This window comes from Mercenaria mercenaria, chromosome 8 (assembly GCF_021730395.1).
Source record: "Mercenaria mercenaria strain notata chromosome 8, MADL_Memer_1, whole genome shotgun sequence".
Classification (NCBI taxonomy): domain Eukaryota; kingdom Metazoa; phylum Mollusca; class Bivalvia; order Venerida; family Veneridae; genus Mercenaria; species Mercenaria mercenaria.
Window position 1 is genome coordinate 81,079,813 of NC_069368.1, and position 21,838 is coordinate 81,101,650.

General features: G+C 36.2%; 1 long non-coding RNA gene across 2 annotated transcripts in view; it reads left to right on the plus strand.

The window, feature by feature from the left end:
* The first annotated feature begins 639 nt into the window (after positions 1-639).
* Positions 640-21,838, plus strand: part of LOC123565990 (uncharacterized) — a 31,040-nt gene continuing 9,841 nt past the window's right edge. The window contains exons 1-4 of one of the 2 annotated variants that reach the window (XR_008372200.1): positions 640-796; positions 13,037-13,139; positions 18,976-19,082; positions 19,891-19,985. This is a non-coding gene — a long non-coding RNA (uncharacterized LOC123565990). Of the gene's footprint in view, positions 797-7,614; positions 8,753-13,036; positions 13,140-18,975; positions 19,083-19,890; positions 19,986-21,838 lie in introns of those variants that run through there. The other variant, XR_008372201.1, reaches the window with a different exon arrangement.

The following is a 21,838-nucleotide window of genomic DNA, read 5'->3' on the forward strand; positions in this document are numbered from 1 at the left end:
AACATAGATGTTACTTTCAAATTTTAGGTGATTTTTAATGTATCTCTACCTGGTAAGGAGTTTTTTTGTGGACTTAGAAAATCAAATGACTTACAATGATTACTAAACAACCACAAAATTAAAATTCCATTTGCAAATACAGGTGCTAGAGTAAAGAAATTTGCTGTGACAGGCGTATATTGTGACATTCTGGCACTCTTGTTGATAATTGGCCAAACTAAAGGTTTTTATACATACAAATTTTAATCCAAGTGTTTTGTTATAACATATTGTATATATAGTACAATATTGTTTATACATTATTGACAGATATCAGTTCATAATATTATACTGCAGTAGAGAAAATTAGTTGCCGGCCAGTAGGGGACTTTTTATTGCATGGCAATACTTCATTCACTTGTTAACTGAAAATTTACTGACTGAATAGTGAACAATGCAGACCTTGATCAGTCTGCAAGGATGTGTAGGCTGATCTGGGTCTGCACTAGCTGCAAAGGCACTATCACTTGCTGCCAGCAGGCGAAAGGTTAAGGATAATATGTGTATTTGTTGTTGGACTTTGAAATTAGATAATATTACTAATATTAAATTCTTTTTCTATTGTATATGGTTCTTCTTGTTTGATGTATCTTGTAGGAACTGTGATGACACTGACGAAATATTCTACAATCTTCACCATGGTTACGGTTGAATTGTGATTCCCACATAGCAATTGCTGTACAGAGTAATGCCAGCATGTATGTTTTTCTAAGAAAGTGACAAAGTGTGTCAAGGTGGAAGCTGTGCATCTGGACAGGTAAGGTTTTTTGTTTTGTTTTTTAGAAAATCATGACTTTGGCTTGATTTTTTATGTTTACAAAATACAGATTCTCGAAAACAGTTTGATACTTTTTTCTCAGCTTGAGTGGCAACCATTAAAATTTAAAAACGATGCCTTTGTTATTGCCATACTTTACTTCTTGCCAGTTTATCTGTAGGCATCCTGTGAATTTGTTATTATTACATTTATTAGTGTAGAATTTTAAGCAGCCTTTAGGAACTTTGTGTCAACTTCCAGCAAAATCTTAAGCAAAAGTATAGCTGTTTGGAAATTTTGACAAAGTCCTGCCTTATTATCGCATAGAAATTTTAGTGAAGGTTTTATATGGGACTTTGAAGCAGGTTTGTCACTTTCAGCTATTATTGTACTGAATGACATGTGATTTTGTTAAAATTGAATGTGAATAGGAGTCAGTAAAAGGATAGGTTTATTTATCTTGGCTATGGCAATACACGACAGGATTCTCTGTAAAATGCAAGGATTTTCAGAGTTACTGCCCTTGAATTACTAAATGTTTAGAAAATTTTGTATGCATTTAATACAACTTTGGTATATTTTCTTTGATATTGATCTTACTTATTCCTGCAAAAATGTAGGTCTGAAGATTGATAAAAATGCCAGTTTAGAGAAGTTACTTCAGAGTTATGTCCCTTGAATTTATAAACAATATAACTCCAGAGCAGATCTCTGAGTTATGCATTGATCAGCAGTGTTGATAAATTAATACAAAGAAGGATGTTCTGAAGTCCACATTAATGTGCTATATGTTGTTACTGGCACTATGTTAGTGAATGTACAGATATGATCTGGTTAGGTCCTGAGAATATAATCATGGAGAATTCCATCTTGGTAACTCCAGAAAGGTCTATATTATCTTTCACCAAGAACTGAATCCAAGCTTGCTTTGCTTAATCTACAAACTTTTTTTTGAGCTTTTCTTTCATAAATGCTTTAAAAACATTTTTGCAGTCATTTATTTCTCTGATCTTTGACAAGGAACATTCAGTTGAGAAGGTGGCATGCATTCCTCCCTTGCACTGTACACCTCCCTCCCTTGCACTGCACTTTGCATGTTTGCTGCTTTCTCAGTAGAAATTTCAAGTTGAAGTGTTGGAGAAATAAGTATGCCTAAATTGGGAGGGAAGATTTGTCTAGTTTCTCATAATTATTTAAATTAAGTAAACAAGCAGAGTTTTAGTATGCGGTGTTTATCAATCCATTATCTGCTATCTGGAGGTATACTGGTGTCACTTAAAATGGCTCTAACCAGTAGTCCTTAGGGAAGCGTCACACACTTAGCCACTAGGTCATCATCCGCCATTCATTTCATTTAAGATCATCATGAAAGTAATCTTACTTTCTCTTATTCAGTGTAGAACAGACAAAGTGGAAAGTTCCATAAAATTCATATATTTAATGCTAAAAACTGCCATTCAGTGTTCTGGTTATTTGTAATTATAATGACAGAATAAGGCAAAGAGATAAATAAACTGACTCCTCTTTCATTGTGAAATACCCATCATCAGTGCAGGTAAATGCATGACTGCATTAAGAAGTAAAGATTTAACATTTCCTAGCCATTGTGTTACAAATTGGAATACTGGAATTATGTTATTGTCCAAAATAGAAATTTATTAATCCCCCGCCGTGGCGGAGGGATTATAGGAATGGTCTGCGTCCATCCATCCTTCCGTCCGTAACAAAATCGTGTCCAGTCCATATCTCCTAAACCCCTTGAAGGATTTTCATGAAACTTGGGTCAAATGATCACCTCATCAAGACGATGTGCAGAACCCATGAGTCAGCCTTGTCAGTTCAAGGTCAAGGTCACAACTCAAGGTAAAAGTTTTGAGCCTGCCATTATGTGTCCGCTCTATATCTCATAAACCCCTTGAAGGAATTTTATAAAACTTGGGTCAAATGATCACCTCATCAAGACGATGTGCAGAACCCATCAGTCAGCCTTGTCGGCTCAAGGTCAAGGTCACAACTCAAGGTCAAAGGTTTTAGCCTTCCATTTTGTGTCCGCTCTATATCTCCTAAGTCCTTGAAGGATTTTCATCAAACTTGGGTCAAATGATCACCTCATCAATGCGATGTGCAGAACTTATGAGTCAGCCATGTCAGCTCAAGGTCAAGGTCACAACTGAAGGTCAAAGGTTTGAGCCTTCCATTTCGTGTCCGCTCTATATCTCCTAAACCCCTTGAAGGAATTTTATAAAACTTGGGTCAAATGATTACCTCATCAAAACGATGTGCAGAAATTATGAGTCAACCATGCCAGCTCAAGGTCAAGGTCACAACTAAGGGTCGAAGGTTTGAGGCTTCCATTTTGTGTCCACTCTATATCTCCTAAACCCCTTGAAGGATTTTCATCAAACTTGGGTCAAATGATCACCTCATCAAGAACTCATGAGTCAGCCATGTCAACTCAAGGTCAAGGTCACAACTGAAGGTCAAAGGTTTCAGCTCTGTATCTCCTAAACCCCTTGAAGGATTTTCATGAAACTTGGGTCAAATGATCACCTCATCAAGAACTCATGAGTCAGCCATGTCAACTCAAGGTCAAGGTCACAACTGAAGGTCAAAGGTTTCAGCTCTGTAGCTCCTAAACCCCTTGAAGGATTTTCTTGAAACTTGGGTCAAATGATCACCTCATCAAGACGTTGTGCAGAATTCATGAGTCAGCCATGTCAGTTCAAGGTCAAGGTCACAGCTAAAATCAAAGGTTTTACCCTTTCACTATCCATAGCAGTGGCGGGGGATTTAGCTGTCTTTCAGACTGCCTTGTTTCATTATATTTTGGCTAGAATTAATGGCTCTGTTTTTCAAGGTGATTAATCATTATTCAGGCATTTTTATAATGAATAATTTAATAAATTCATGTCTGATCTAAATATCCTGGCTGCTCTTTTTCAAATACTTAAATGATTAAGGTACTGGCTATTCATTATTGTTAAATGTTTTATGACTGATTAAGGCAGACAAGGAGATGTGGGAATATTACCAATTAAGCTTACCCGTTATTGTTACGGACTTTGTCATTAGGTACTGGGTACATTTTATAAGATCTCTCGGGGCGTTGAATTCTTCATGTGAGGAAGCCATCCAGCTGGCTTACGGAAGGTCGGTGGTTCTACCCGGGTGCCCGCTCGTGATGAAATAATGCACGGAGGGGCACCTGGGGTCTTCCTCCACCATTAAAGCTGGAAAGTCGCCATATGACCTATCATGTGTCGGTGCGATGTTAAATCCAACAAAACAAACAAACAAACATTTTATAAGAATTAACTAAATGGTTACCCTTTATTGTTATGAACTAAAATTGTTGATAGGTACTGGCTACATTTGATAAGTATTAATGGTTACCATTTATTGTTACGAACTTTGTCATTAGGTACTGGCTGCATTTTATAAGAATTAATTTTATAAGAATTAACTAAATGGTTACCCTTTATTGTTATGAACTTAAATTGTTAATAAGTACTGGCTACATTTTATAAGTATTAATGGTTACCCTTTATTGTTACGAACGTTGTCATTAGGTACTGGCTACATTTTTTTATAAGTATTAACTTGATGGTTACCTTTTATTGTTACAAACTTTGTCTTTAAGTACTGGCTACATTTTATAAGAATTAACTTAATTATTATTGCAAAAATGTTTGGCTACTGAACTGCTATTAATAGTATTATGCAGGTTGAGTTTCATGCTCATATTTCATGAAGTACATCTATTTTCAACCAATGGGTTCAATACTGGATGTAATTTTCATATTACATTAGTTAATCATTAACCACATAAAGAAAAGAAATATTTTAAGAAATACTGTAATGTTTTTAGCAAGTAAATTCATATTTTTGAAGTGTCGGACACTGTTAGGAGGAGGATGCCAGCCATTGCGTTAGGGAAGGTCAAAATTAAGTCACTGTAACAATGTTGACTATAGTTGTTATATCATATCACCACATTAATTAAGTTATAGCTGGTTAGGCTGAATAAAGCATATAATGTTAATTTAATGCAGGCATTGATAATGTTCTAGATTAAATGCAGTAATCATAGTAGTGTTTTAGAAAAGATGCCTGCCAATATGCTTTATGCCCCACAATTAAATGCAGTTCAAGATACTACCTTATCATTTACTTTGTCAACTCTTATAGATAGCCAGACGGTTTAAACAAAGTCAAGCGGAGGCCAGGTAATATAACTGACTACAATTAAGACTGAAAAGCTGCGACTTTCTACATTTAAAAATAATCTGATAGGGATATGGTAGGATAAGACAAAGGCATACTGGCTACAGGTTTCTAGAAACTACCATATCACTGCATCTTAAGGGTTGTATTTTTGGACTATATTTCAGTTGATAGGGATGATAAGGTAGAATAAGGTGTTTTTCTGCCACTGTTAGTGTGAAAGAGAACTGTACGGTCGTGTTTGTCAGCCCTCAAAATAACAATGTAATAGGTACTACCATATCATACAGTGTATGCATCAGTTGTAGCCAGGCCATTTACTTGGTTTAGTGAAAATCCACACATCAAAATCTGAGGGTTGCTGGTCATATCTATTTATTTTTTTTGCCATCAATTTTTTATTTGTATATGATTTCAGTGTTCTACCTGAACATTCGTTTAATTCATAACTCACTAATCCTAGTGTGTTTTTTGGAGTTATTGAATGTCTTTGAGGGATTCATCCAAAATTTGTCCAAAATTAAGATGATCGTACATCACAGAATCTCAGGGAGAACACTGAATTTCATTGCTAGGACTCTGGTACTGGTGATAAAAGCCAAAGAAAAACTGGCTTCTGGTTAAAATTTAAACTAAACTACTTGCATATTTGATAATTTCTAAATGATTAAATCCTGTAGCTGCTAGGGATATGGTAGAATTAGGCAAAGGTTCAATTCTGGCTACTGGTTTTGTATGAAAACTGCCATATCAACACATTGTAAGGGCAATGTAAATTGGCCATCATATATTTTTGGACAAAATTTTAGTGAATAGGGATGATATGGTAGAATGTAGGAAGATCATCAGCCATTCACTTCTTTCTGGAGCTGTATGATATAAATATCTGCATTGCAAGATAAAAAATGAACACATTGTTTTTTTCTTAACATTACACCCATACTCAAATGGCTTTACCTATACATTTAAATAAAAGATGGGAGACCTGTTCTAAAGATTGATGAAGGGAGCTTAACCTAAAAACTTAACTACTGTCGACAGAGTATTCCAACAGTATTTACTGGTACAGAAATTAGGCATCGGATTAATGGCTGGGTTCTGGATTCTCTTCTAAAATATTATTTTATTCAATAATTGTCCATAAGTTCATAGTTCAAAGGTTTTATTTATGATAATTAGTTATTATTTGTTTAGAGTAATTCTACCTTCAAGGAAACCTGAACATTCTCTTTTGAATTAGGTATTACTAACTGGCTCATTGATTTAAATTGTTGAAAGAACTTTGGGATGGAATCAAGTCTGTTTTACATAGAATAAAAGTCAAAGTCTCTTTTCTACTTACTTGCTTTTACTGTCCTCATGGCTATTTGCTCAAAAGCAGTTGTGGAGTTCTGTTGTCTGGGTGGTATTCAACCATGGTAGCTGTCCCGTACTTCTCCCACAAATAGCTGTCCAATTCTTCTAAGAGTGGAAATTCAGACCAGTTGGCTGTGGCCAAAACTGCTGCCTTGTAGAATTCAACCAAGCCAGCTCTCTCTCAGCTGCTGAGGACAATATTCCACAAGCCAGCAAACCTCCATACACCTGCCCTTTATTGTCCAATAAAGTCCTATATTTCTGTCCAAATAAGCTGTTGAGACAACTTCAGAAGGAGGAATTCTACCAAGCCAGCTGTCCCATCCAGCTATTGCGGGAGGAATTACACCAAGCCCACTAATGTCCTATACTTCCTTCCAAATTAGCTGTCGAGACAACTTCAAAAGGAGGAATTCTACCACGCCAGCTGTCCCATCCAGCTATTGCGTGAGGAATTCCAACAAACCACCTGATAATGTCCTATACTTATGTCAAAATTTGTTGTCAAGACAGCTTCAGAAGGAGGATTCTACCAAGCCAGCTGTCCCATCCATGCAGCTTTTGCAGGAAGAATTCCACCAAGCCACCTGCCCCAACCTGCTATTGGTGAGGAAGTCTTCCAAGCCAGCTTCTTCCTGGCCAGCTGTCCCAACAGCTGTTTTGGAGAAATTCCACCAAGCCATCTAATGTCCTATACTTACGGCCAAGTAGGTTGTCAAAACAGCTTCTTAAGGTCCCAACCAACTGTTGAGGAGGAATTCCACCAAGCCATCTGTCCCAACCATGTATTGCGGGAGAAGAGCAACCAGTCCTGTACAACTGTTTGGAAGGATTCTAGTAATCCTTCTGTCCGGTACAGCTATTGAGGAAAAATCCACCAAGCCAATTGCATTACTGTTGCCATGAGATAGAAACGGAATGGGAAAAAATTTTTGCCAACTTGTTTAGTTTTGATACTCATGTAATTCAAGCAATCACAGGAATTATTTGGTTTTCTAGCTGAATGTTAAAGAAATGAAATAATTACATGTTACTAAACAAAGTAATTCAATTAGTCATTAAGTCATACACTAAATTACTGTCTAGTTGTAGAAACATAACAATAGAAGAACATTTTCATCAGCATTGCTGTTTAGTACACATTTAGTTCTGCATATGGATTGGCATAATAACTTAATTTAATAAGTGTTTTGGAAAAATAGTCTTGTTGATACCAAGTCATCATTTCATTGTAACAGAAAAGATTGAGGTGTTTGTTTAGTTTAAGGCATTCCAGCAACCTGTAACCTAAATGCCAAATTTACTTAAAATCCTTGGGCCTGTAATCATTTCCATCATTTTTACAATGTGTATAATTGTATCAAAACTTAAAAATTACTTGTACTGTGTCTTCAGATATAATTTATATACAATAAGCTTTTGTTCTGTTCAAAATTTTTCATGTGCTAGACACTCTGCTCCAAAGAATTTTCCTCCACACACTGCCTGCACATCTGTTTAGGAATGGCAGCATTTTGGCAATTGAATTTCTAGTTTTCCATTTCAAAGACAATCTTGATACTTAAGTAGTAAGATATTATTTAGAGTTGAAGGTTAAGTAGAAATATGTTTGGTTGTGGTCTTCCTACAGACATTTTTTATTCATTATTTATGTGTGTTTGAGATGTGTGATTGTGTTGCTTATCATTCTGACTGCTGAGGAGATACTTCTGTGAGGTTTACTTATCTCCTGGACTGTACTGTGGACTGTACTGTTTTATAGCCACTGTCAAACTTGACAGTCCAAAGACACTAGAGTACCATATCATTATTATTGCTCAATTCTGTAACTGTAGCCAGTTCAGAGAAAATCCTAAGCTAATAAGCTTAATTGAATGCTGTTTAGTTCTATCAATTAAATCTGTGTTTTATCAATAATTTCAACTATTTAAATTTAATAAGTAATATTGTGTATTTTTGGAGTAAATTTCAAGAATTAGGGATGGTAGGTACAATAAAAGAAAATATTAACTTAAGAATGTTCGTTAAAACAGAAATCTTTTGAAATAAAAAATCATTTATCATGAAGTGAATGTTAAATGGAAATAGTTACTAGAATAATGTTGTGCAGTGTAATGCTTTTGTGCATTGAATGACTGTCAAAGAATTACATTGTATAATGCAGTGAAAGAACGTGCAGTGAATGAATGTTAAATGAATTATATTGTAAAATTGTGCGAGTGAATATCAAAATCAAAATGTTTAAAGTAAATTGTTTTTTAAAACACAATGACCAGACAGTAGAACTAATCATTTTGTAAAGCAGTGGCAGAGTTAGGTTATTCTGTTAAAGAGACAGTGGCATGGCATATTAATAATTTTTTGTGTTGTTAAGTGGTAAGAACTTTTGAGTGTATTTAATTTGTAAAACACAGTTGCAAGGTTAAAGTTGATTTAATTTTTGTATCACTCTGGCAAAGTATTTTTAAGTGGATTTAATTTCAGATAGAGTTTTCAAGTTTTTCAGTGAATAAGTCACAAACCGAGAAGTTTGATTTTTACTTTGAATAGAATGCACTCAAAGTAACAAAGGATGTATTTCAAGTAAATCATGCAAAAACCTTGTATTTCCATTGATAAAGAATTTTGTCAGTAGCCAATTTATCTCAGTTGAAGTTTAACGTTTGGTTACTCTGTTGACTGATTTCAGTCACTTTTTTCATTATACCATCTGTTTTACTAGAAAGTAAATTTTTTTTTTATTGAGATACCAGTTAAAGCTTGAAATAACATTTTAAATAAATTACAGTACCAGTATCAATTTAGGATTTTATCTTTCAACATAATTTTATCAAAATATGGTAAAGTACAAATACTAGTTAGCTTTTTTTAATTCAGTATAATATTGGTTTTGTATCGATAAGCTTGGCAGCTTTCATATTTTGCATGAGTTTTCTTTAATTAGTCATCTTGGCAGTCTTTGTCAGGTAAGGTTAAAAAGTAGGAACTGAAATGATAGCAAGATGTAGTGTCAGTAGTTTAACAAGCATAGTTTGCTACACCTTGAATTTTTAAACATGTTTGAATTAATTATAATTTTTGCTTCATTCAATTTTGTAATGGTCCTTAAGATAGCATAAATTATTATCATACTGTAAATAAATTCTGATATGATAGTTCCATTGTGCTGTTTCGGCTGCAAGTTTTTTTTTCCTTTTTTTACGAAGTCAAGCCTGAACAGACCTTTGTACTGTTGATCCACACAGCTATACGATGCCATTTAGGATCTGGTACAATATATCCGCAGCGTGGTCGGTTGGAAAGATACAGCTACAATATGGCCACATGTTTAATGATGTTTCCCAGTGTTGAAGAGATGGATCGGATTGTCAGGTTCTTTCGCCTTACCGTATTCAGCATTTGTTCTTTCCATATTTTAGTCTGCTCACAGTCGTAAAATTCTACATATGATCCTTTGACTGCCAATCAAGACATTCAAGTACATTAAGAAATTCTGGTGACAATATAACCGCAGATGGAGTCATTGGCAACAATCTACATTTTGCCAGCGGTTTGTAGACGACGTTTTCCTGTGTTGAGAGAGGTGGAAATAAGATTTTTCAAGATTTTTCTGTACTAGGTCTTCATTCACCAGCATCGCTGATACAGTTGAAACTTGTTATGCAATATACACTGATAGAATTCATTTTTCAAGACTTTCCAAAATGTATTTCCTTACCAAAGGTAAAATATGATAGATAGTTTTCGTAGCATCTAATTTTACCCTACTGTCAAAAAAATTCAATTTTTGTATTCATCTAATTTCATTTTAGACATGTTTAACAGTAAGCCACATTATAAGTTTTGAGGACAGATAAGGCCTTGGTGTAGCTGTAGACGCGACAAGTTCACATCACTTTCATAATATAAAAATACTTTCTACTAAGGGTTAAGTTTTGTTATACTCTCCTATTGATAGATCTTATTCCAACACTTAGTCAAAAGTATCATTTGAAATAAATGTCAAATTGTGACCAGTTAATAGCATCTGTTCAACTTAACAAAAAATTTTCTTTGAAGTAAGCCAGTATCAAGTAGAAATCTATTAAACTTTTTTCCTTTATTAAAGCATGTTCCATTTGCCAATTCTGTGAAATTTGATATTCCTATTAATATAAACTTTGGCAGACCTCTTGATAATTGATTCTACAGCTTCGAATATTTTAAGCCTGTTTCTTCCCGTCTTTTGGCAGCTTTCTTTTCTTTATAATAATTTCAGGATGAGAGTGGTTGTATCCAATGCTTAAAGCATGCAATCACCTGCCTTGTGCGAAGACATCTATGAATCGACCACAGATGTATACCTCATTAAAGTGAGTATTTTTAAACAAAACTTAAAGTGACGTTTAGCTAAATAATCGTTTCGCCACTGCCATGGCGTACCTAATTTTACTGTAAACTGTCTATACGACAATAGGAAATGTTTCTTGGCAAAAGCTCGCTGCAGTCAACTAAATGCAATATGGAAATAAAATGAATTTTTGTTCTCTGTACAAATCACTGTTGTATTGCACATTAGAATAGCTGCATCACTAGACTTGTGATATGTAGACCAGAAATCCATGTTGTTCCTTTTTTACTGTGTCGATAGGCTTACAGATCCAACTAGAGCTGCTTTGAAAAAACGCTATCTGCTCCACACTCTTATCCTTAGTGAATTCAAACGGGTGGGTGGTTTGGATGAATGGATCTGATCATAATTATTGGGTCTGATGTTTAGGATGAGTGGTTTCCTATCACAGGACCGTAGGAGCATTTTCAGTTGGGTGGGAAGGGACAAACTATGAATCAGGTCTAATCTGACTCCCGTTTCAAAAAAAAAATGCTATGATTATAACCTAATCGTCAAATTATTGCCCAATCCCCTGTTCCTACAGCCTGTATCATTAATGATCCCTTTTGACTGGATTCAGACCAATGGGTTTCCATTCAGTAATTCTGGGACAATATTCACAAGTGGAGTCATTTGGAGCACAGATCTACATTTGGGCCAGCTTTGCTAGACGACTGATTTTGTGTTGAGAGGGTGGAATATAAGGATTTTCAATGATTTTTTCTGTAAGGTCTTCATCAGCCAGCAGTCGCTGATATCAGTTTTAACTTGTTTGCAATATACACTGGATAGAACTTCTTTTTCAAGGACTTTCCAAAATGTATTTTTCCTTACCAGAATAGGCAAAATATGACAGAATAGTTTCGTAAGCCATCTGAATTTTTACCCAGTACTGTCAAAAAAAATTTTCAATTTTTTTGTATTCAGTCTAATTTCTTTTAAGACATGTTATAAAGTAAGCACTTATAAGTTTATAGGACATGATAAGGCCTTGGTTTTAGCTGCTACGCAGAACAAGTTCACATGCACTTTCATAATTATAAAAATACTCCTGACCCAAGGGTTAAAATTTTGTTATACCTCCTATTGAATTTTGATTCTTTATTCCAACACTTAAGGGCAAATAGTTTAGATCAATGAAATGGTCAAAATTGTGACAGTTAATAGCATCTGTTCAATAACTAAAAGAATTTTCTTTGAAGTAAGCCAGTATCACAGTAGAAATTATTTAAACTTTTGTTCCTTTATTTAATAGCCAGTGTCTCCATTTGCCAATTCTGTGAAATTTGATATTTTCTCTATTTAAATACAGTTGAATATCTTTACCTCGATATCGGTTAGCTCGATACTCCGATTAGCACGATGTGTTTTAGTCGGTCCCGATTTTTTTCCCTATATATTCTAATGTAATTATTTATCATTACCTTGATATGATTACTCGATATTTTGTTTAGCTCGATGAGATTTTTCAGTCCCGTCAACTTACCTGTAATGTTTTTACACCTGGTTTCGTCGATATCACAGCGTGTCAAAAATATCCATGCTATTTGTAAGGACGTGTGAAAAGCAACCTATTGTTGTCCGGCGATGTATTTATCATTATAAGTTAGTGTTTGTTATTTAATCTTTAATCCAATTCAAATGTTAGGAAGTTTGCATTTAATTTCCAATAATTAGTCTTATAAAACAGCGTGCAAGCGGGCAACTTGTTTTCCAGTATAACAATTAATTGGGATGAAATATTTTTCTGTATCTGCCATTTAGGATTGGGGTAACAATATGCGTATTACACAGGCAAATTTTGTTATCGAAGCACGTCAAAAAGGGCTACCAAGTAGGGACATCACAGCTGCATTCAATTGTTTATGGAAGGAATAAAATGCTAATGTTTACACGTATATTTTGAAAAATTTTTAAAAATTAAATGTAAGTATGTACTATTTAATTAAGAAAGTTATTTGTCAAAAAAAATTAAAATCGTATTTACGTTTATATTATTTTCTTTCCCCTTTCAAACCCTCTGAAAAAAAAGCATTGGATATAGTGACAATAAAGACGTCCGACACAAGTACAAAGTTGTCCCAGATAGTCGATAACGTTACGTCGAACTTCGGATACGTCGATGCAATTTTTACAGTCCCTTGAATATCGAGGTAACGGTATTCGACTGTATAAAACTTTTGGCAGTACCTCTTGATAACTTGATATCTACTAGCTTCGAATATTTTAAGCCATGTTTCTTCCCGTCTTTTGGCAGCTTTTTCTTTTCTTTTTATTAATAATTTCAGGATGAGAGTGGTTGTATTCCAATGGCTTTAAGCATGAAATCACCTGGCCTTATGCTGAAGACATCTATGAATCGACCAACCAGATGTATACCTCTAATTTAAAGTGAGTATTTTGTTACAAAACTTAATGTGTAGACAGGGTTTAGCTAAATCAATCGTCCGACTCACTGGCACATGGCTGTCACCTAATTTTACTGTATAACTGTTACACGAACAAATAGGAAATGTTTCTTGGCAAAAAGGCTCGCGCAGCAAGCTAAATTGGCAATATGGAAATAAAATGAATCTGTTGTGTTCTCTGTAGCAGAATCACTGTTGTATTGCACTTTAGAATAGCTGCCATGGCACTAGACTTTTGATATGGTATAGGCCAGAAATCCAGTGTGTTGCCCTTTCACTGTTGGAGATATTAAGACCAACTAGAGCTGCTTTTGAAAAAAGCGCATATCTCCCACAACTGCCTTATCCTTTAGTGATTCAAAGTGGTGTGGGTGGTTTGGATGAATGGTTCTGATCAGTAATGTATTGGGGGTCTGGATGGTTTGGATGAGTGGTTCCTATCACAGGACCGTAGGAAGCATTTTCAGTTTGGGGGGTGGGGGAGAGGGCACAAACTATGAAAATCAGCTGAAACTGACTCCCTGTCAAAAAAAAAAATGCTAAGATTATAACCATAATCGGTCAAATTATTGCCCCCACACCCCTGTTCCTACAGCCCTGTATCATTAATGTCTAGTTTGTCTGGATGGTTCAGACAAATGGTTCCCATCAGTAATTCAAGGGCCATAATTCAAAAGTGCCTGGGTGGATTTGGCTAGTTATTGAACTTGGCCGAGGTCTTATGGTCAAACACATTTTGTTCAAGTTGGTGAAAATCGTATGAAAAATGTTCAAATTAGAGTGCGAACAAGATTTGTGACAGACACACACACACGGACTGGAGTAAATATGTCTAACTCCACAGTGTGGTGGGAGACATAATTATGAAATAATTTTAGGGGAGTGGTGTTCTAGATGATAAGGTGTCGGTCACCCAATCCAGTGGGTTTGAGCCCCACTGGGGTCAAGACCATGACCTCATATGACACCAGTACTGGTTTTTCCAGGAAGCAGGCTCCAGAGCTGTTCCAATAAGCTTGAAGTTTTCATCACAATCGAGCTAAAACAAATTAGTATGAAATAATTAGTAGACCAGGACATTTTATCAAGTTAAGTGTTTTTATCAGGTTCAGAGCTCTGTGTTCTTATCAATTATTCATGTCTTTTACCTGATCCCACCATTGTTTAATACTAGAGGTAGATGACAACCGATATTTGGCTTTTAATAGGAATAACTACAATATTCCCTGGCATGTCTTAATCTCTTTAAGTTAACCTTTAGACTACTGGTGGCAAGTGGTTTTGCCTTTGCGACCAGTGCAGACCAAGGTCAGCCTGCACATCTCACTATTCAGTCAGTTAATTTTCAGTGAACATTTCTGTGAGTAAGATTTGCCCAAACTGAATGATGAACCAGTCCATTTTTAGCTCGACTATTCGAAGAATAGTCTAGCTATTCTACTCACCCTGGCATTGGCGTCGGCGTCACACCTTGGTTAAGTTTTTGCATGCAAGTACATACAGCTATCATTTAAAGGCATATAGCTTTGAAACTTATTTATTCTTTTTCTAGGTCAATTACCAACCTCACTGGGTCAAGTTCCATAACTCTAACATGTATTTTGAGCAAATTATGCCCCCTTTTGGACTTAGAAAATTCTGGTTAAAGTTTTACATGCAAGTCACTATCTCAAAAACTAATGAAGATATTGAATTGAAACTTCACATGTGTCTTTGGGGTTATAAAACTATTTGATAGCACCAAGTCCCATAACTCTGACCTTCATTTTGGTCAAATTATGCCCCCTTATGGACTTAGAAAATTCTGGTTAAAGTTTTGCATGCAAGTACATACAGCTATTACTAAAAGGCATATAAATTTGAAACTTATTTTTTCTTTTTCTAGATCAATTACCTACCTCACTTGGTCAAGTCCCATAACTCTGACATGTATTTTGGGCAAATTATGCCCCTTTTGGACTTTGAAAATCCTGGTTAAAGTTTTACATGCAAGTTACTATCTCCAAAACTAATGTAGATATTGAATTGAAACGTCACATGTGTATTCGGGATTATAAAACTAGTAGATAGAATCAAGTCCCATAACTCTGACATGTATTTTGGGCAAATTATGCCCCCTTTTGGACTTAGAAAATCCTGGTTAAGGTTTTGCGTGCAAGTACATACAGCTATTACCAAAAGGCATTTAGCTTTGAAACTTACTTATTCTTTTTCTAGGTCAATTACCAACCTCACTGGGTCAAGTTCCATAACTCTTACATGTATTTTGAGCAAATTATGCCCCCTTTTGGACTTTTTTAAAGTTTTACATGCAAGTTACTATCTCCAAAACAACAGGGCATTCTGAAAGACAGCTAAATCCCCCGCCACTGCTATGGATAGTGAAAGGCAAAACCTTTGATTTTAGCCTTGACCTTGAACTGAAATGGCTGACTCATGAATTCTGCACAATGTCTTGATGAGGTGATCATTTGACCAAAGTTTCATGAAAATCCTTCAAGGGGTTTAGGAGATACAGCGCTGAAACCTTTGACCTTCAGTTGTGACCTTGACCTTGAGTTGACATGGCTGACTCATGAGTTCTTGATGAGGTGATCATTTGATCCAAGTTTGATGAAAATCCTTCAAGGGGTTAAGGAGATACAGAGTGGACACCAAATGGAAGGCTCAAACCCTCGACCCTTAGTTGTGACCGTGACCTTGAGCTGGCATGGTTGACTGATAATTTCTGCACATCGTTCTGATGAGGTAATCATTTTACCCAAGTTTTATAAAATTCCTTCAAGGGGTTTAGGAGATATAGAGCGGACACGAAATGGAAGGCTCAAACCTTTGACCTTCAGTTGTGACCTTGACCTTGAGCCGACATGGCTGACTCATAATTTCTGCACATCGTTTTGATGAGGTGATCATTTGACGCAAGTTTGATGAAAATCCTTCAAGGGGTTTAGGAGATATAGAGCGGACACAAAATGGAAGGTTCAAACCTTTGACCCTAAGTTGTGACCTTGACCTTGAGCCAGCATGACTGACTCATGGTTCTGCACATCGTCTTGATGAGATGATCATTTGACCCAAGTTTTATAAAATTCCTTCAAGGGGTTTAAGAGATATAGAGCGGACACAAAATGGAAGGCTCAAACCTTTGACCTTGAGTTGTGACCTTGACCCGGCATGACTGACTCATGGGTTCTGCACATCGTCTTGATGAGGTGATCATTTGACCCAAGTTTTATAAAATTCCTTCAAGTGGTTTAGGAGATATAGAGCGGAAACAAAATGGCAGGCTCAAATCTTTGACCTTGAGTTGTGACCTTGACCTTGAACCAACAAGGCTGACTCATGGGTTCTGCACATCGTCTTGATGAGGTGATCATTTGACCAAAGTTTCATGAAAATCCTTCAAGGGGTTTAGGAGATACAGACTGGACACGATTTTGTTACGGACGGAAGGACGGACGCAGACCATTCCTATAATCCCTCCGCCACGGCGGGGGATTAAATATGGAATTGAAACTTAAGATGTTTCTTCGGGGCTATAAGACTAGTTGATAGCATCAAGTCACATAACTCTGATATGCATTTTGGTCAAATTATGTCCCCTTTCGAACTTAAAACTCTTTTGATATTTAACATTTTGGGTAATAATTTCCTGCTTCTGTGACAATATTTCGAATAGTCGAGCTTGGCTGTCTTACAGACAGCTCTTGTTGTTGAGCCCGCTTGCAGTCGGCTCGATATAGTCGCCACTTCCGGTGTATGTGCATGTGTCTGTCCGTGCGTCCATCCAATTTTGTCTGGACCATAGCGTGGACACGCATGGACAAATCTTGTTTATATTTGGCATGAATGTTTACCTCAATGAGGTGTGTCATATGCAAACTCCATGTTCCTATCTAAAAGGTCTTGGTCACAGTTGGTCAAAAGTCAAATTGAAGTTTGTCCGGAGGTCTTCTTTTTCTTGAATGGGGCAATTTTGATGTAACTTGGCAAGAATGTTAACCATTATGAGATGGAGAGTCATGTGCAAGAACCAGGTCCCTAGGTCCAAAGTCAAGGTTACTCTTGACAGCTGGCGGGCTCGACATCATGCCCATGGGCATACTTGTAGAAATTTAGCAGGGTAGATGTGAAGCACAGTATCAAAATGTAAAATCTTGAAGCATTGAGGATAGCTAACACAACCAGAACCTCACACAGTAAAACACTTCATTTGCAAGTTAGGCTGGGTAACAAGAAACCTCAGACAAATATTCATTTCATAGTGTTAGATCTTTATTAGAAATGTATGTTTTATTACATTTTATGAAAATTTGTGATTTTTCCCCGTTAATATGAAAGTATTCAAAAAGTGGACTATTGCTTTTGATTTAAATGTAATTTCTTAAGTTTACATTTTGTGTTTCATAGTTTTGGTATATTTCAACAATCTTAACCAACAGGCAAGTTTTAAAACAGTATATAGCTTTGGAATTCATTTATTTCCAATATATCCTGATTGTGCAGCAAGGATAAGTAAAGGGAGGTAATAAGAATGTTACAAACTGAATTTGTCATGAACCTTGGGTAGATATATATTTGTTAAATTAATGTTAATATTTGACAAACATAATACAGAAGTTCTCATATTCATATGAAGTATCTTTACTAAATTCATGCACATGCTAAAATAACTATCCTGGTTTCTAGAATAGGAAAATCAAATTTTAACAAAGCAGTCTGAAAACAGCTAAATCCCATGCCACTGTTGCAGATAGTGAATGGGTAAACTTTTGACCTTGAGCTGTGACCTTGACATTGAACCGAAAAAGACGTTAAACCCTAACACATACACACACACACACATGAATTTTGCACATTGTCTTGATGAGGTGATTATTTGACCCAAGTTTCATGAAAATCCTTGTAGGGGTTTAGGAGATACAGAGATCAAACCTTTGACTTTTGAGTTGTGACCTTGACCTTGAGTTGGCATGGCTGACTTACAAGTTCTTGATGAGGTGATCATTTGACCCAAGTTTGATGAAAATGCTTCAAATGGTTTAGGAGATACAGAGTGGACACAAAAATGGAAGGCTCAAACCTTTGACCCTAAGTTGTGACCTTGCCGTTCAGCCAGCATGGCTGACATGTAAGTTCTTCACATCATCTTGATGAGGTAGTCATTTGACCAAAGTTTTATAAAATTCCTTCAAGGGATTTAGGAGATATAGAGCAGACATGAACAATTTATTGGAAGGCTCAAACCTTTGACCTTGATTTGTGACCTTAAAATTCCTTAAGGGGTTTAGGAGATACAAAGACACGAAATTGAAGGCTTAAACCTTTGACCTTGAGTTGTGATTTTGACCTTGAGTCGACTAGGCTGACTCATGACTTATGAGTTCTGCACATCGTCTTGGATAGGTGATCATTTGACCCAGGTTGTATGAATCCTTCAAGGGGATTAGGAGATACAGAGTGGACACAAAATGGAAGGCTCAAACTTTTGAGCATGAGTTGTGACCTTGACCTTGAGTCAGCATGACTGATTCATAAGTTCTGCACATGCCCTGATGAGGTGATCATTTAATCCAAATTTGATGAAAGTCCTTCAAGGGGTTTAGGAGATACGGAGCTGACACAGTGTTGCGGAAGGATGGACAAAGACCATTCCTATAACCCCCCACCACCTGTGGCGGGGGATTAAAAATATCTACAGTGGAATTTCGACATGTATTGTGCAATCAGTGAACACACACATAAGTGTTAATGATCATTAATTTTGTTTAACTTTTGACCAAATCCATTACCTGATCAGAATCTGATGAAAATTACAGCTCCTGAAAATCCCCATGGTTGTTGGTGGTGCAGACAGAATGTGAGCCAGGAAGTACCTCTGTAAAAGCCCAGACATTCCATATGCAGGAGTACCTTCATTCTTCAAGTGAGTATAATTATGTATATGAGAATTTTCTCCAAATCTGTTTATCTTAAACATCTTTTTAACCCTTACCCTGCTAAATTTGTATAATGAACTTGTCCATCTTTTAATTTGGACAGAACCATTAACTGTTATAATGGGTGCTTACAGAAAAGATACTGACTGAATGGCGAACAGAGCAGATCTTAATCAGACTGCACAGATCCATGCTGGTTGCAAATGCTCTATGTTGGTTTTCTCATGGTGCGGCTCAAATAAGCTTTCAAACAAGCTTTATTGTATATACTCTGGCATATATCGGCTTACTACACAGAAATGCTTTAAAAAAGTGTTATTCTGAATAATTCCTGTTTGAAGCACTTGTTTCAACAGATCTAGCACTATTTGTAACTCTGTCATGTGTCAGATTTTATAAAGATGAAATAACATAATCACATTAATTGTGCATTAAAGAGACCCAACAGTGAAAATGAAGATCACAATTTGACACAAAAGATGTTGAATTCCATGTGATACATGGAGAGATCAGCACAATCAGATAGTAAAAAATAACTTCTTGTGATTGTTAATTCCTGTTTAATAGTTTTAAGGTGTATGCAGCCTATCTTCATGCATATTAATTAACTTAAGATTTTAGGTGTTAATCAAAAAGCTGTGTTTTGTTATTCTTTTTGAGAATGAAGGTAGAATTACAGGAAATATTACAATGCTGAACAAGAAATAACATATTTTAAAACATGTAAAACATTTGGTAAAACAGTGATGGTAAATTTTTTGTGAAAACTTGTAATTTTATAATATTTAACAACAGGTCTGTACAAGAGATCTATGTGAGGATGAAAGCCAAGATAATACAAAGATTCAGCACATCAGTCCAACTGAAGGACCAAGTATCCATTGATTCAGGTAAGTTAATCAGAAAATTACCTGTTTTACCTCACTGACAAAATTGTCCCCAGAGCTCTTCATGTTTAGACTGTGAACAACTCTAAGCAAGCTTGTGTCTCATTTATTACTCTTCACAAAAGAATGAAAGCTGAAATAGTGTGTCCTCCACCTCTGATATATGTGGTGAAGTTGGCAGTTACTTGCGGAGAAAAGGTTTATATTGGTACAGAATCTAGGAACACTAGTTAAATTAACTGCCCGCCACTATATAAATGAAATATTGTTGAAAAATGCCGTTAAACCCAAATAAATAAATAGAATAAATAAATGAAGTTTGCTAGGTGTACCCCCACAAAATGAAGTTTGGGTATATAGGAGTGAGCTTGGCGGTCGGTCAGTTTTCATGGTTTCTGGATGATAACTCTTGAAAGGCTTGACAGAGTTAAATAATTTTTTGTACACAGGTGTAACAGAAAATACAGGTCAAGTTTGAATTTTGGGCTAGTAGGTCAAAGGTTAAGATCAGAGTGACCCTGAACAGTTATATGGTTTCCGGATGATAACTCGTGATAGACTCGACTGATTAAAATAAATTTTGGTACACAGGTGTAACATCATGAAAAACAGGTCATGTTCTACACAGTGACTTGGAACAGTTAAATGGTTTCCGTATGATAACTTGAGAACAGGATCATAAATTTTTGTACACAGGTGTAACATGATTGAATACAGGTAAAGTTCGACTTTGAAGCTAGTAGGTCAAAGGTCAAGGTCACAATAACACAAAACAGTTACTGTTTCCGGATGATAAACCATTTCCAGACGATAACTTTAGAACGCTTGGGCCTAGGATCATGAAAATTGATAGGGAGGTTAGTTATGACCAGCAGATGACACCTAATGATTTTGAGGTCAGTAGGTCAAAGGTCAAGGTCACAGTGATCCGGAACATTTAAACTGTTTTCGGACAATAATTTCAGAATGCTTGGGACTAGGATCACAAAACTTAATAGTGAGGTTGGTCATGACCAGCAGATGACCTATATTGATTTTGAGTTCCAAAGGTCACAGTGACCTGGAACATTTAAACCTTTTTTTGGACAATAACTTGAGAATGCTTGGGCCGAGGATCTTGAAACTTCATAGGGAGGTTGATCATGACTGCAGATAACCTCTATTGATTTTGAGGTCAATAGGTCAAAGGTCAAGCAAGGTCAGCTTTGACATTGACTTAGTTCTGTCACAAGGCCATATTGTTGGGGTATAATTCGTCACTCGTGTGACAACTCTAGTTTCTGCTATAAAGCTAAAGGGTTTAATGTATGGAAATGCTAGTATACATGTCTGTACCTCAAAAAATCAGCCCGCCTGCTTAGCTCAGTAGGGAAAGTGCAGATCTACGGGTCGCGGGGAATGTCAGTTTGGTCCTTGGGCGAGGCCCTTGTTCTGTGACAAGTTGATAAAAAACATAGTGTCTGAAATCAATTATCCTCCACTTCTGATTTATGTGGGGAAGTTGGTAGTTACTTGCGGAGAATAGGTTTGTACTGGTACAGAATCCAGGAACACTGGTTAGGTTAAATACCCATAGCTACATAACTAAAATACTGTTGAAAAATGGCGTTAAACCCAAAACAAATAAACAAATCCTCCAACTATCTGCCCCCTGCCCACTTCCAAACCTCTATTCACCCAGAAGCAAATAATTTCCTCCTTTATTCCTTTAGGTCTAGAAACTGTTCTGGGATCCAGTCATAGCAATCCCCACTTCAGATCCATATCTTCCTAACTGCTTGGAAGATTTTCACAAAACTAACATCAGTTTTTTACCTCAAGACAAGGTGCAGAGTGCATATCCCATTTCACATGTC